We start from the raw sequence: 10,064 nt of genomic DNA on the forward strand, positions 1-10,064 counted from the left end.
AAAATTGTTAACATTTAAAATAAGGCAATCTTTTTTACAGCCATAAAAAGCTAAGGTAAGATAAACAGAGAATACAGCTTCCTGAAACATCTATAGCTATCCCAAGGGCATTATCAGTTGTTACATCTTCGCTCATGTCATGATCCTTTATTGTGACTGCATAAAGATGCAGCAGCAGGGTTCTACTGTATTTCACACAATGTTTGAATGTGCGATAGCTTTGACTTCCACAACACATCAGCCAACCACAGGTTGTCAAAATGTCAACTCCACAATGATGTAATAAGTATGAATACAATAATAATCCCTGGAAAAGGGGTACAAGGGGGAGAAAGGTCAAAGAGGAATCTCCTTTGTCCCCTTGTTCCCCATTTTATTTGATGTGATTATTATCATCATTCTTGTCTCGAATAAAAGGGTCTACTCGTGTCTCTTAAGAGAGGGAAGCAGCTTACCTGAAAGAGCATAGCGCCCCCGGGACAGAAATCGAGAGGCTGTCCTCGACTTGCATCCCCACATTGCTGTACTTCGTGAAGGTGCGAGCTGAAAGAGCAAATGAGAATTGCAATTTAAAATGATAATAGCCCCTAGAAAGCTACACTCAAGTATTGGTACCCTTTTCCTCATTGTCCAGTTCTGCCAAAACAGTCATTCATCCATTTGGATGGTGAAATTCGTTCATGCGCATGCAGCTTGTGGGCACTGCCATGTTGTTATTGCGTCATTACTTGAATTTAATGTAAATATTCACTTCACCTTAGACAAAGATTTATCTATTACTTTTGATAAGATCTTTGGATGCTTGCCAATTTTAACAGCAGCCTGGGGGGCGCACTCATAGATGCACCACTCTTCAATCAGTTTGGGGAGTGTGTCTATAAACGCTCACTCTTTTTATCGTACGGGAGGAAGCACCATCTATCCCCTAACATCGGAAATAATTTTCCTTTAGAAATTAAAGCTATGATGGTAGCACAAGAAAAGTTTCGTACAAAAAAATATAGGCAAAATAGGGACAAAAAAATTTTTTTTTGGTCATGGGTCCCCAGTCAAGGGGTCAAGAAATAGATTAATCTCGTGTGTTAACATTTTTTTCAAAGCAAAAACATGACAGGACTATGTTATCAATTGTATAGCTCTTTTTACTGTGGTCATAATGAGGTGGCATAGCCTTTGTCATTTGGCCAATAATGTTCAACAAACACAAAACTAAAACAAAAATTCTCGCAGACCAAGAGCCATTACTACATGCAGTGCAAGTTTTGAGGGTAAACATTTTGGCAGAGGCCTGCCTGGTCGGGAGAAAGCTTAAAAACTCAAAAACATCCGTCCACACACCCGCATCTGTGTTCCCTACATAAAGGGGACTAGCGAAGCGCTGTCATGTATGCTGGTAAAAGAAAGTATTCAGGTGTCCCACAAACCGGTATCAACACTTTGACGTATGATGCTGCGAATTAAAGGTCATCCCTCGAAACAAAGAGCGCAGGGCATTGTATATTCAAGTCCATGCCACCTACATTGGAAAAAAAAGAACTTCCCAGAAAGAATTCAACAACACAAAAACAACTGCAAATTCGACCACGAGCGCAGCGCTGTTGCAGAGCACTGTGAGGACAATGAATATCGCATCAACTTTGCCAACACCCTCATAAATGTTGAGACAAACTTCTGCCAGCAGCTTTTAGAGCGCAGCTCTTAGGGGCCCGTTTCCACCCTGAGCGGCGTCGGCGTCGCCGTCGGCGTAACCGCGCCCCTCCCTCTCCTCCTCCTCTTCCCCTCCTTCTCCTCCTCCCCTCATTGTGTAGTATGGTCCGGGCGGGTCACGTGACCTTGGGGGGAGGGGGTCACATGACCCGTTTCCAGCCTGTGCGGCGTCGGCGTTGGCGTAGCCCCTCCCCCTCCTCCTCCCCCGCCCAGGTCACGTGACCCCGGGGGGTGACTCCCCTCCCCCCGCCTAAGTCACGTGACTGCCCGCCCAAGGTCATGTGATCCCGTCCCCTCAAGTCACGTGACCCCCCAGACCTCTGCCCTCCTCCTCCCCCTCCTCCTCCTCCCCTCATTGTCTGGTTCGGGGGGGTCACGTGATTTCGGGGGGAGGGGGTCACATGACTTCAGCGGCGAGGAGGAAAGCAGTACGAAGGTGGAGGAGGGGGGAGGAGAGACGAGGAGGCGGAGGCGAGGGGAGGAGCTTGAAGGACGAGGAGGTGGTAAAGGAGAGGGAGGGGGAGCAGGAGGGGAGGAGGACTAGCAGGCATGATCACGAGGGAGGAGGAGGAATACACCCTCCACTCCTCCTCCTCAAGAGCTGCGCTCCAATTCGGCGTTACAGGAAGTTGTAAACGGCTTTCACTTTTTATCCAGATTTGCAGTCCTTGCAGTACACCCCTTTTGCAAGACGCATAACAAACGATTGTTCCCAGGTAGCACGCCAAAGAAACGCCAAACTCGGGCAAAGGTGTAGCAAACCTAAGTGCCTTACTTGGGCTCAGTTAGGTTTGGGTCCATGGCACTTTTCAGTGCCAAAGTACGTTGCCGGACTATAGCCCTAGTTGGGCGGTCCCAGGGCATGCCAAAGTTTGACTTTTTATAGTCATGGCATATCCAAACAACACCAGGAAACATCAATAGGTCCACTGGCACATTGCCATCATGCTACGTGAACAAACTCAGCCACCTAACGAAGTGAAAAAAAAAGAGACTATCGGAGAAGAAAACAAAGCTGTTGTCCCCTATCTGGAAGCAGTCACCCCTGAAGAAAAAAACAAGCTGTTTTTGAAACGTTGGGACCTTGTTGTAGGATATGGTTGGTGATTTTTTTCAAATTCCAATGTATGAGTTTTGCATTTGTTTGAGTCATCATTCACTTTTTTAGCATATTTACCCGCATAATGAACACACCTCTTTATTCTGAAATTGACATATATTTCGGGGGTGCGTTCATTATGCAGGGTAAATTTCTGCATTTACACACTTCGCGAAAATGTAATTTTAGGTGGCAGTATGACACGGCAAAGTACTGTGGCATGTCTCCACTGACGGAGGCGCATTGACGGCTGGTCGTGGGCGCGCTACAATAACCATGTTCTACAATTTGAAAACCTTTTTTTAGGGTGCTTTCGGTGTGCCTTCTGTCAAAGGAAAAGCGCCCTCCTAGTGAATAGTAAAAAAATCTTGCATGTAAGAAATTTAGGTGTCCAATAAAAGCATATGACCAAATAAGATCATATAAAAACCTTATAAAAACGTATAAGAACAATAGAGGAAATATATAAGATTATATAAGACGTTTTAAGAAACTGAAAAGAAGTTTCTTATAACTTCAAATATAATTTTATATTGTTCTTATATGTTTCTATAAGGTTCTTGTAATTTCTTATATGATCTTATTGGATCATACGCGTTTGTTGGACATAAATTTTTTTTATACATTTAAGATTTTTTTTACTAGGGAAGCTCACTCAGCATGGTGAGCGACGCGACCGTCCTTAGGCCTAACCACTTTCACGATTTCACTGTCCGAAAGCACACTACAGATGACCGCGTGTTTGTTGACATCAATGCATTCGGTGGGCGAAACATGTCCAACGCTGGGCAATTCCTCGACTCCAGCTTTGTTACGTGTATGCGCCGCTCGGTTTCACTCTTGATCACATCCGCAACTACACACTTGCAGCCATGAAAGCATGTACCGCTATGCTGTGCCTGGTTTGAAGTGGCCTGGCCGTTTGGCGGCGAAAGAAAATTGGCTTGATGGCTAGCCGAGTTGGACGTAGTTTGAGACTCATGGAGCGAGTAGACACGGTAAATAAAAACATTCTAAAAACTTCTCAGGTGTTCCTCAAGCTTTGAGTACTGTGACCTATTTAAAGCTTGAGTAATTAACATTCACCTCTAAGCTGACTGTGGTGGTAACTACGCACCCACCGGATCAATCAACCACCTCTCTCTCGTTACCTGACCCCGCCTTCTGCACATGGTTATGGGCGGGAGTGTAACACATGGCGAAAGGTAGACATATGACTGGTCCAACGAGCATGTAGCTTCTACTACGATTTCAGCTGGTCATTCAACAGAGTATAGTGATACAGCACAAAAAAATTTGTGCCATTTCAGAATGTCTGAAGGAGAACACACCCTCAAACATCCTTAAACTGTAGAGAGTTTCCTGCAAAGCCACTCGATTTGATTGGCCAAGCAGTAAATAAAAGGTACACTCACCAAAGCACTGTGTCGCCCATGATAAGCCTGCAACTCCCTTCAATAATTGGGAAACAACCAAAAAGCCACAAAAATGTAACACTGGATCCTGAAACAGAAAAAAAACAGCAAAATGCAGGAATTAACACAATATACAAACCGCTTCAGCGAGTGACACTTAAAACTAGCTACAGTTCTTTGGGCACCGTCTTTTTATTACAGATAATTGTGAGTGAGGACGTGCTGTCATTATTTTTTTAGCCCTGTAAACCTTTCCCATTTGAAGGTCTCCGACGTCGGTTTCGCAAACTTCATAAAATCTGCCATTGCTCCATTATCAAGTTCTAGAGCAAGTGACAAGTTAAAATTTCAATGGTGGAGGCTCACAGACATTAAGCACCTGCTTCAAGCCCCTCGGCTGTCGAGAAAACACTATGTCAACCGCTCCGAAACATATGTTTTGTGCAGAAGAGAGATTGAAGTATGCTACTGAATCAGTAGAACTACATCATATTCATCAACCATTGTTAGCCGATTCACTATGCGACTCATCGTGAAAACGAGACTTGGACTTGGCCAGGGCAATATGTTTTACAGAGAAATGTTTACCGATTTGACGGACGCTGTCATTTTATTAAGCAGCCTTATATATTTGCTCTTTATGAAGCAGATGAAGAGGAGCAAAACACAAATAGTGCTTGATAGGACAAGCGCTACTTGTGGTTCTTCAACTTGTCCTCGTACTGCCATTTGTGTATCACTATTGTTTGAGCAACTTGTCAAGCGGTTCAATTTAGTACCCGTGAAGCAGCTTGTCAGTGGCCTTGTCACTAAAGCAGGGAACATGCAGACAACAAATCACTTTGATGGTGATGACCACAACATTTTCATGTTATCTCAGAAAAATCGCCCCCCCCCCCCCCCAAAAAAAAAGCTGATCCTGCACTTATGTTGCAGAATGTGTGCATCGTCTGACGGCAGAGACTGGAGGGTCACACTGCAGTTCTCTTCGTGCGTTACACTCCCAGTTTCAATGCGGTGACCAATAAATGTTTCGGTGATGCAAAAAATAGAAAGAAAAAAAAAGACATTGCTCTGAATATTTTGTTGTTCCCCTTACTTAACTTATCAAAACTAATTTCCCGTTAATTGGACCTCAAGATAAACGTGACACGCCGACCTATTAAGGATAACAGCAATCCCGTCCTCGTCAAATTAACTGAGGGCAATAAAAAAAAACAAGGAGGTCATGCAATAATTGTATAGGGGAATGGCAACGGTCCCAGGAAGATATGCTTCAGTTTGTGCAGTATCATTGATTTGCTCATTAGACAAGTGTCATCAGCTTTGGCCACTGCTCATGCATTACATTTTAGAGTGAAGCACACTGGCAATGACATGTTTACTCCATGACATGCCAACCTTTTGCTGGGTTCCCAATTATCCTGAATAACACAAAAAATTGCAAATAATAGAAGCAGTTAGATCAATAGGTCACAAAAATCTATGTGAAACGAGCAGTCTAGATCAGTGCATGCAGGGTGACTCCATGTGGGGCTGTATAGGAGCTTTACAACTACCCCAATAGCTTGTTAAATCAAACCCGATTATCCTCTGCTAAATGTGTGAGCTACATGGTCTTGGTAGACAGTTCAAATTCCTCACTTACCCCGCATATAAGTCCTAGAGTTGTATTCACACTGCTTGCGTTTGCTTTGGCCTCCACCCCCCCACCCATTTTCTCCCACACTAGGTGGCAGAAACACTGTTCTTATTCTGCATGTGGCTGATTATTAAAAGCCTTTTGGCTTTTCAATTTAAGTAAATGCACATATTGAAAAGGAGCTTATTGCCTAGTAATCAGGTCTACGAGAAAATTTTGAAGTGTAGAATATATGAAGTTTGCTAGACCTATGGCGGACAATATTTTCCCTCCAAATCAAAGCAGCACCAAATGTGTCAGCCATGTGCCCATGACAACTTCAGATGTGACTAATGACAAATGCATAAAGCATATGATAATTACAGAACGACCCGATACTATGACCCAGAAAGTTGAACAAGCTTACGTGAACACGCTTACAAAAAGATATCTAGAATGCCAAAGAATCAATGGAAATAAAAATAGGAAGACTTGACTGATCCTCTCTGAAGTCCCGATCTTGGTATCAATAGCATGCATCGATGCTTACAATCATGCTCTGCGGTGTGGCCAGAAAACACACCTGAGTGAAGCTCCCAATCATTATGCTCTTAGGTGGACAAAAGGCTCACTTCAAACAGCTTTCAGCAATAAAAAAAAAAGCATGCCAGATACTAACATAACATGGTTTCCCCAAAAATAAAACATATAAATCTCCAACATCTTTAGGGGCTAAGGAAACAACCAAGGACGCACAAGAATGAAGCACCTCATCCCAAAGCGAATGGAACGCCAAGGTGCAAGACTGACTGCAAAACACATCGCTCTCCTAAGCAACTAACACTACTTACAATTTTTTAACACCTTCCTGGTAAACTAAGAGCGGGAATATTAATTATAATTACATGTGGTGCATCGCCTTCAGGATTGCTGGATGATGTGAAACTCTGGAAGATCTTCAAGATTAAAGTGAGCAGAAATTTTTTACTTGGCCTGAAAATGTCTCATACTTTGTATCTTGTTCAGAGTTAAGCAATAACACCATAGCTATCTACTAACACATTACGCCTAGAAAGTATCACCTACGTAAGACAAGAATGATTCAGACACTACCTATTAGCGCCATTTTGTAAAAGAGATTTGCACAGTCTGCTCACTTTCCATGTGGCACACCCATGAGTTCTTTCGCCGGGCAGATGTGCCAGACGCATATTAAATCTCTCACACCGGCCTCCATGTCCACAACAAGGCTCTAACATTTCAGAAGTGTGGTCACGTGGCCATGCCCCTCTGCAGATTGACTGCTGTGGTGACATGCAGCTCAACAGCGGTGGACTTCTCCTACTAGAACCTCAACATGGAAGGAACGAATTCCCAAGGGCTACGGCAGAATGTGCGGAACTTGAACTGACCGGCTGTGGCAGCAAACCCTCTCCAAGTTCCAGCCACCATTTCAACAGGGACGACGGGGAGCACAGGCTTTGTCAGTAGCGACGGCACCCCCACGAGCCAAAGTCCGTGGCAGCACCTGCGACAAAGAGCCCTTGCATAATCCCTGTCACCACTCCGGCTGGGATCCCAGGGAGCACAAATGATGGCGGTGGAGCCACCACGAGCCAGAGCTATATGGCAGCACCTGCAGCAGCGAGGCCCCCACGAGTATACCACTCACCATCTTGAATGGGAACTCGGGGAGCGCAAGCGCTGGGAGGTGACGACAGCGCCACCACCAAAAATGATGTGGCAGCACAAGAACCAGGTTCTGATGACAACAGGCGCTGACATCCAAGTCAACTTGGTGGCTGTCCAACCAAACAGACGTGACGCGTACCTGAGAAGGCAAATAATGTTTTGTAGTGATCGAAGTGGCCAAAAAGTTTTTAAGCGAAACTCAGCATTCAACTCTAATGATGAGCCACGCTGTTTCGACTATGATCGACATGTCTGCGAATCGCTCTAAACCGCAGAAGTGTGAAGGCTGCATCAATTTTAATGAACATGGACAATTAATGGACCATTTTTGTGTGCAGGCAACAAACTGTCAGCGAAAACAGTGATGAAAACTCAAGTGAGTTACTCCGACACTGCTAAATAAATAGGACAGCTTACCATCATCTCCTATTGATATCTGCCATTAAGCCTGTACCTCGGCACTGTAGGTGATGTCAGTGGTGTCCGTCTCAGGGAACTCAAACTAGTAGTTCACTGAGCAACTCCTCCTTGACCAGGCCTGCAGCGATTATAAATATGAAGAACAGATATATTACGTTACATAAATGACACAAGATAGAAAAGGCACAGACAGTACCATACCTTCCAAGTTTGGGGACACCGAATTCGGGATAATTTCTAAGCAGGGGAGGGGGGGGGGGGGGGTGTTTTAAAAAGAAATATTGGGAACAAATTTGCATGAAGACAACTTCATTATATTTATATATTGCACTGCCTATGCTCATGGGATTGCAGCCGTCCACAGTGATGGCAAAAACTCTTTAGTACAAAAGAGAGGGGGAGGGTAATTTCTCTTTTCGGGAAGTTTTTCTGTCAATCATACAAACTGATCAAAATTTAAAAGACTTCTGGGTAATACGGGGAAGTTGGCAGGTGTGCAATACTAAACAGACACAATTTGCTACCGGCAATGGCAAAAGAGAATGCAGGTTGGATCAGCTATGCATAAAGGTATACGCACTCCGGAATGCACTTCGGACGGAAATGGCTATACGCACTCCGCTTTTCTCGCATAAAACGAGTGGTCACAACGAATTTTCTAAGCGGAGGCATGGCATAGGGGTCAAGGTGTCCGCTTCATACGCAAGTGGACGCGGATTCCATCCGCAGTAGGCCTGCTTTTTTTTCTTCTTTTTTTTTTCTCAAACATTTTGTTTTGTCGAGGCATTTGGCGATATTTAGGACATTTTTTTTTTTTTTTTTTTGCGATAAACAGTAAAGAAAAAAAAAAATCGAGTGTTGAGAAACTTTGCAAAACTAAATGGTATGGGACTCCCTTTCGAGGTGCGATCGGGGACAGCGGGGCTTGGATTGCCGGCAGGACGCCGCGAAGCGGCGTGTACTGGTTACGATTTGTAATTAGCAGCCGATACCGTCGCCGCGAAGCGGCGTGAACGCAGGTGGGGGGCTGTGTTAACGAGCTCCCCAGTGATACACGCGCCGTTCTAAAAGGGTGGCCCGAGCGGCATGATCTCTCGGAGGAGTGCGTATAGCCATTTCCGTCCGAAGTGCACTCCGGAGTGCGTATAGCTTTACTCTCTCTATATATACATATGGTGCAGTAAATCAAACGGCTCCAACCACAATGTTTTCTTTTTTTACGCGTTTCGCTCGCGTCGCTTGAGATCACCCACAGCGATAAGACGCGCGGGCCGACAAAGAAACCTGGCCAGTACAGATATGGGTAGGCAGCGATGCGTGCCGACGCGAAGTGACGACCCACGTGCGATAAAACGTTTGACACGTCGACCGACGTGTTGGGTGACCGAATCATGGTTTCGCGATTAGAACTCGCAACCCGTCGGACGGTTTGACGAAAAGCGCGAGGAGAGATGCTCGCCTAAGGAAAATACCTGTCAGAATACACTTCTCGGGCGCGATTAGGCAAAGGCAGGGCAAGGAAACAAACCAAGGAGATGCTTGAACGGAAGCTTAGGAGGACACAGAGAAAAAAGGCTTACCTTCGAGAAGCACCGAGGAATGAGCCAATTGAGCAGTGCCCATAACCTCCAGGGCTGTTCATCCTTGCTCGCGTGGTGCCTCGCCACTTATTAGTCGCAAAATCCATTTTCGGACGCGGCATATCGGATCGATATGAGTTCCACGTAAAAATAAAAGACACACCAAACCGCAACAAATCTTCGGAGACTTCGACGCAAATGAAGTTCAGGGTGGATTGGATTGGCTTGTAAACGACTTTGTTTCGAGGTGCATAATAAATGCGAAAATAAAAAAAGTTAACGTAACATTATTCGTAAAACAGTGGCGAACCGAAATAGTAAAACGTTTTAACAAACTTAAAAAACTAAAACAAATGTATTAAAATAAAAGTTTTATACGCGATACGAAACTTCGCTTAGCCACACAACTACGACGGGATTTCAGTTTCGGTTTGGAATCGGAGGCTGCGTATTTTCGACGCCGATTGGATATCCAGGGGGCGTGGACAATGGCGTCATGGACGTAAAAATAGCAGCTTTTATTTTGAAAA

The 10,064-nt window shown here is 44.7% G+C and overlaps 1 long non-coding RNA gene across 3 annotated transcripts; it reads right to left on the reverse strand.

Annotated features, from left to right (window-relative positions):
- Nucleotides 1-4,211: 4,211 nt before the first annotated feature.
- On the reverse strand, nt 4,212-9,741 carry LOC120844909. Of its 3 annotated transcripts, none has more exons than XR_006076971.1 (5): nt 9,535-9,728; nt 7,952-8,072; nt 7,515-7,673; nt 7,255-7,370; nt 4,212-4,309 (listed from the first exon to the last, which is right to left on the reverse strand). It is a non-coding gene; the product is annotated as an uncharacterized LOC120844909 (long non-coding RNA). The 3 variants fall into 3 exon arrangements; XR_005716500.3 differs by lacking the exon at nt 4,212-4,309 and adding an exon at nt 5,149-5,221; XR_006076970.1 differs by lacking the exon at nt 4,212-4,309 and having other exon boundaries at nt 6,990-7,370; nt 9,535-9,741.
- Nucleotides 9,742-10,064: the final 323 nt, after the last annotated feature.

This window comes from Ixodes scapularis, unplaced genomic scaffold, assembly GCF_016920785.2.
Source record: "Ixodes scapularis isolate PalLabHiFi unplaced genomic scaffold, ASM1692078v2 ptg000225l_1___fragment_3__unscaffolded, whole genome shotgun sequence".
In the NCBI taxonomy this organism is placed as follows: Eukaryota; Metazoa; Arthropoda; class Arachnida; order Ixodida; family Ixodidae; genus Ixodes; species Ixodes scapularis.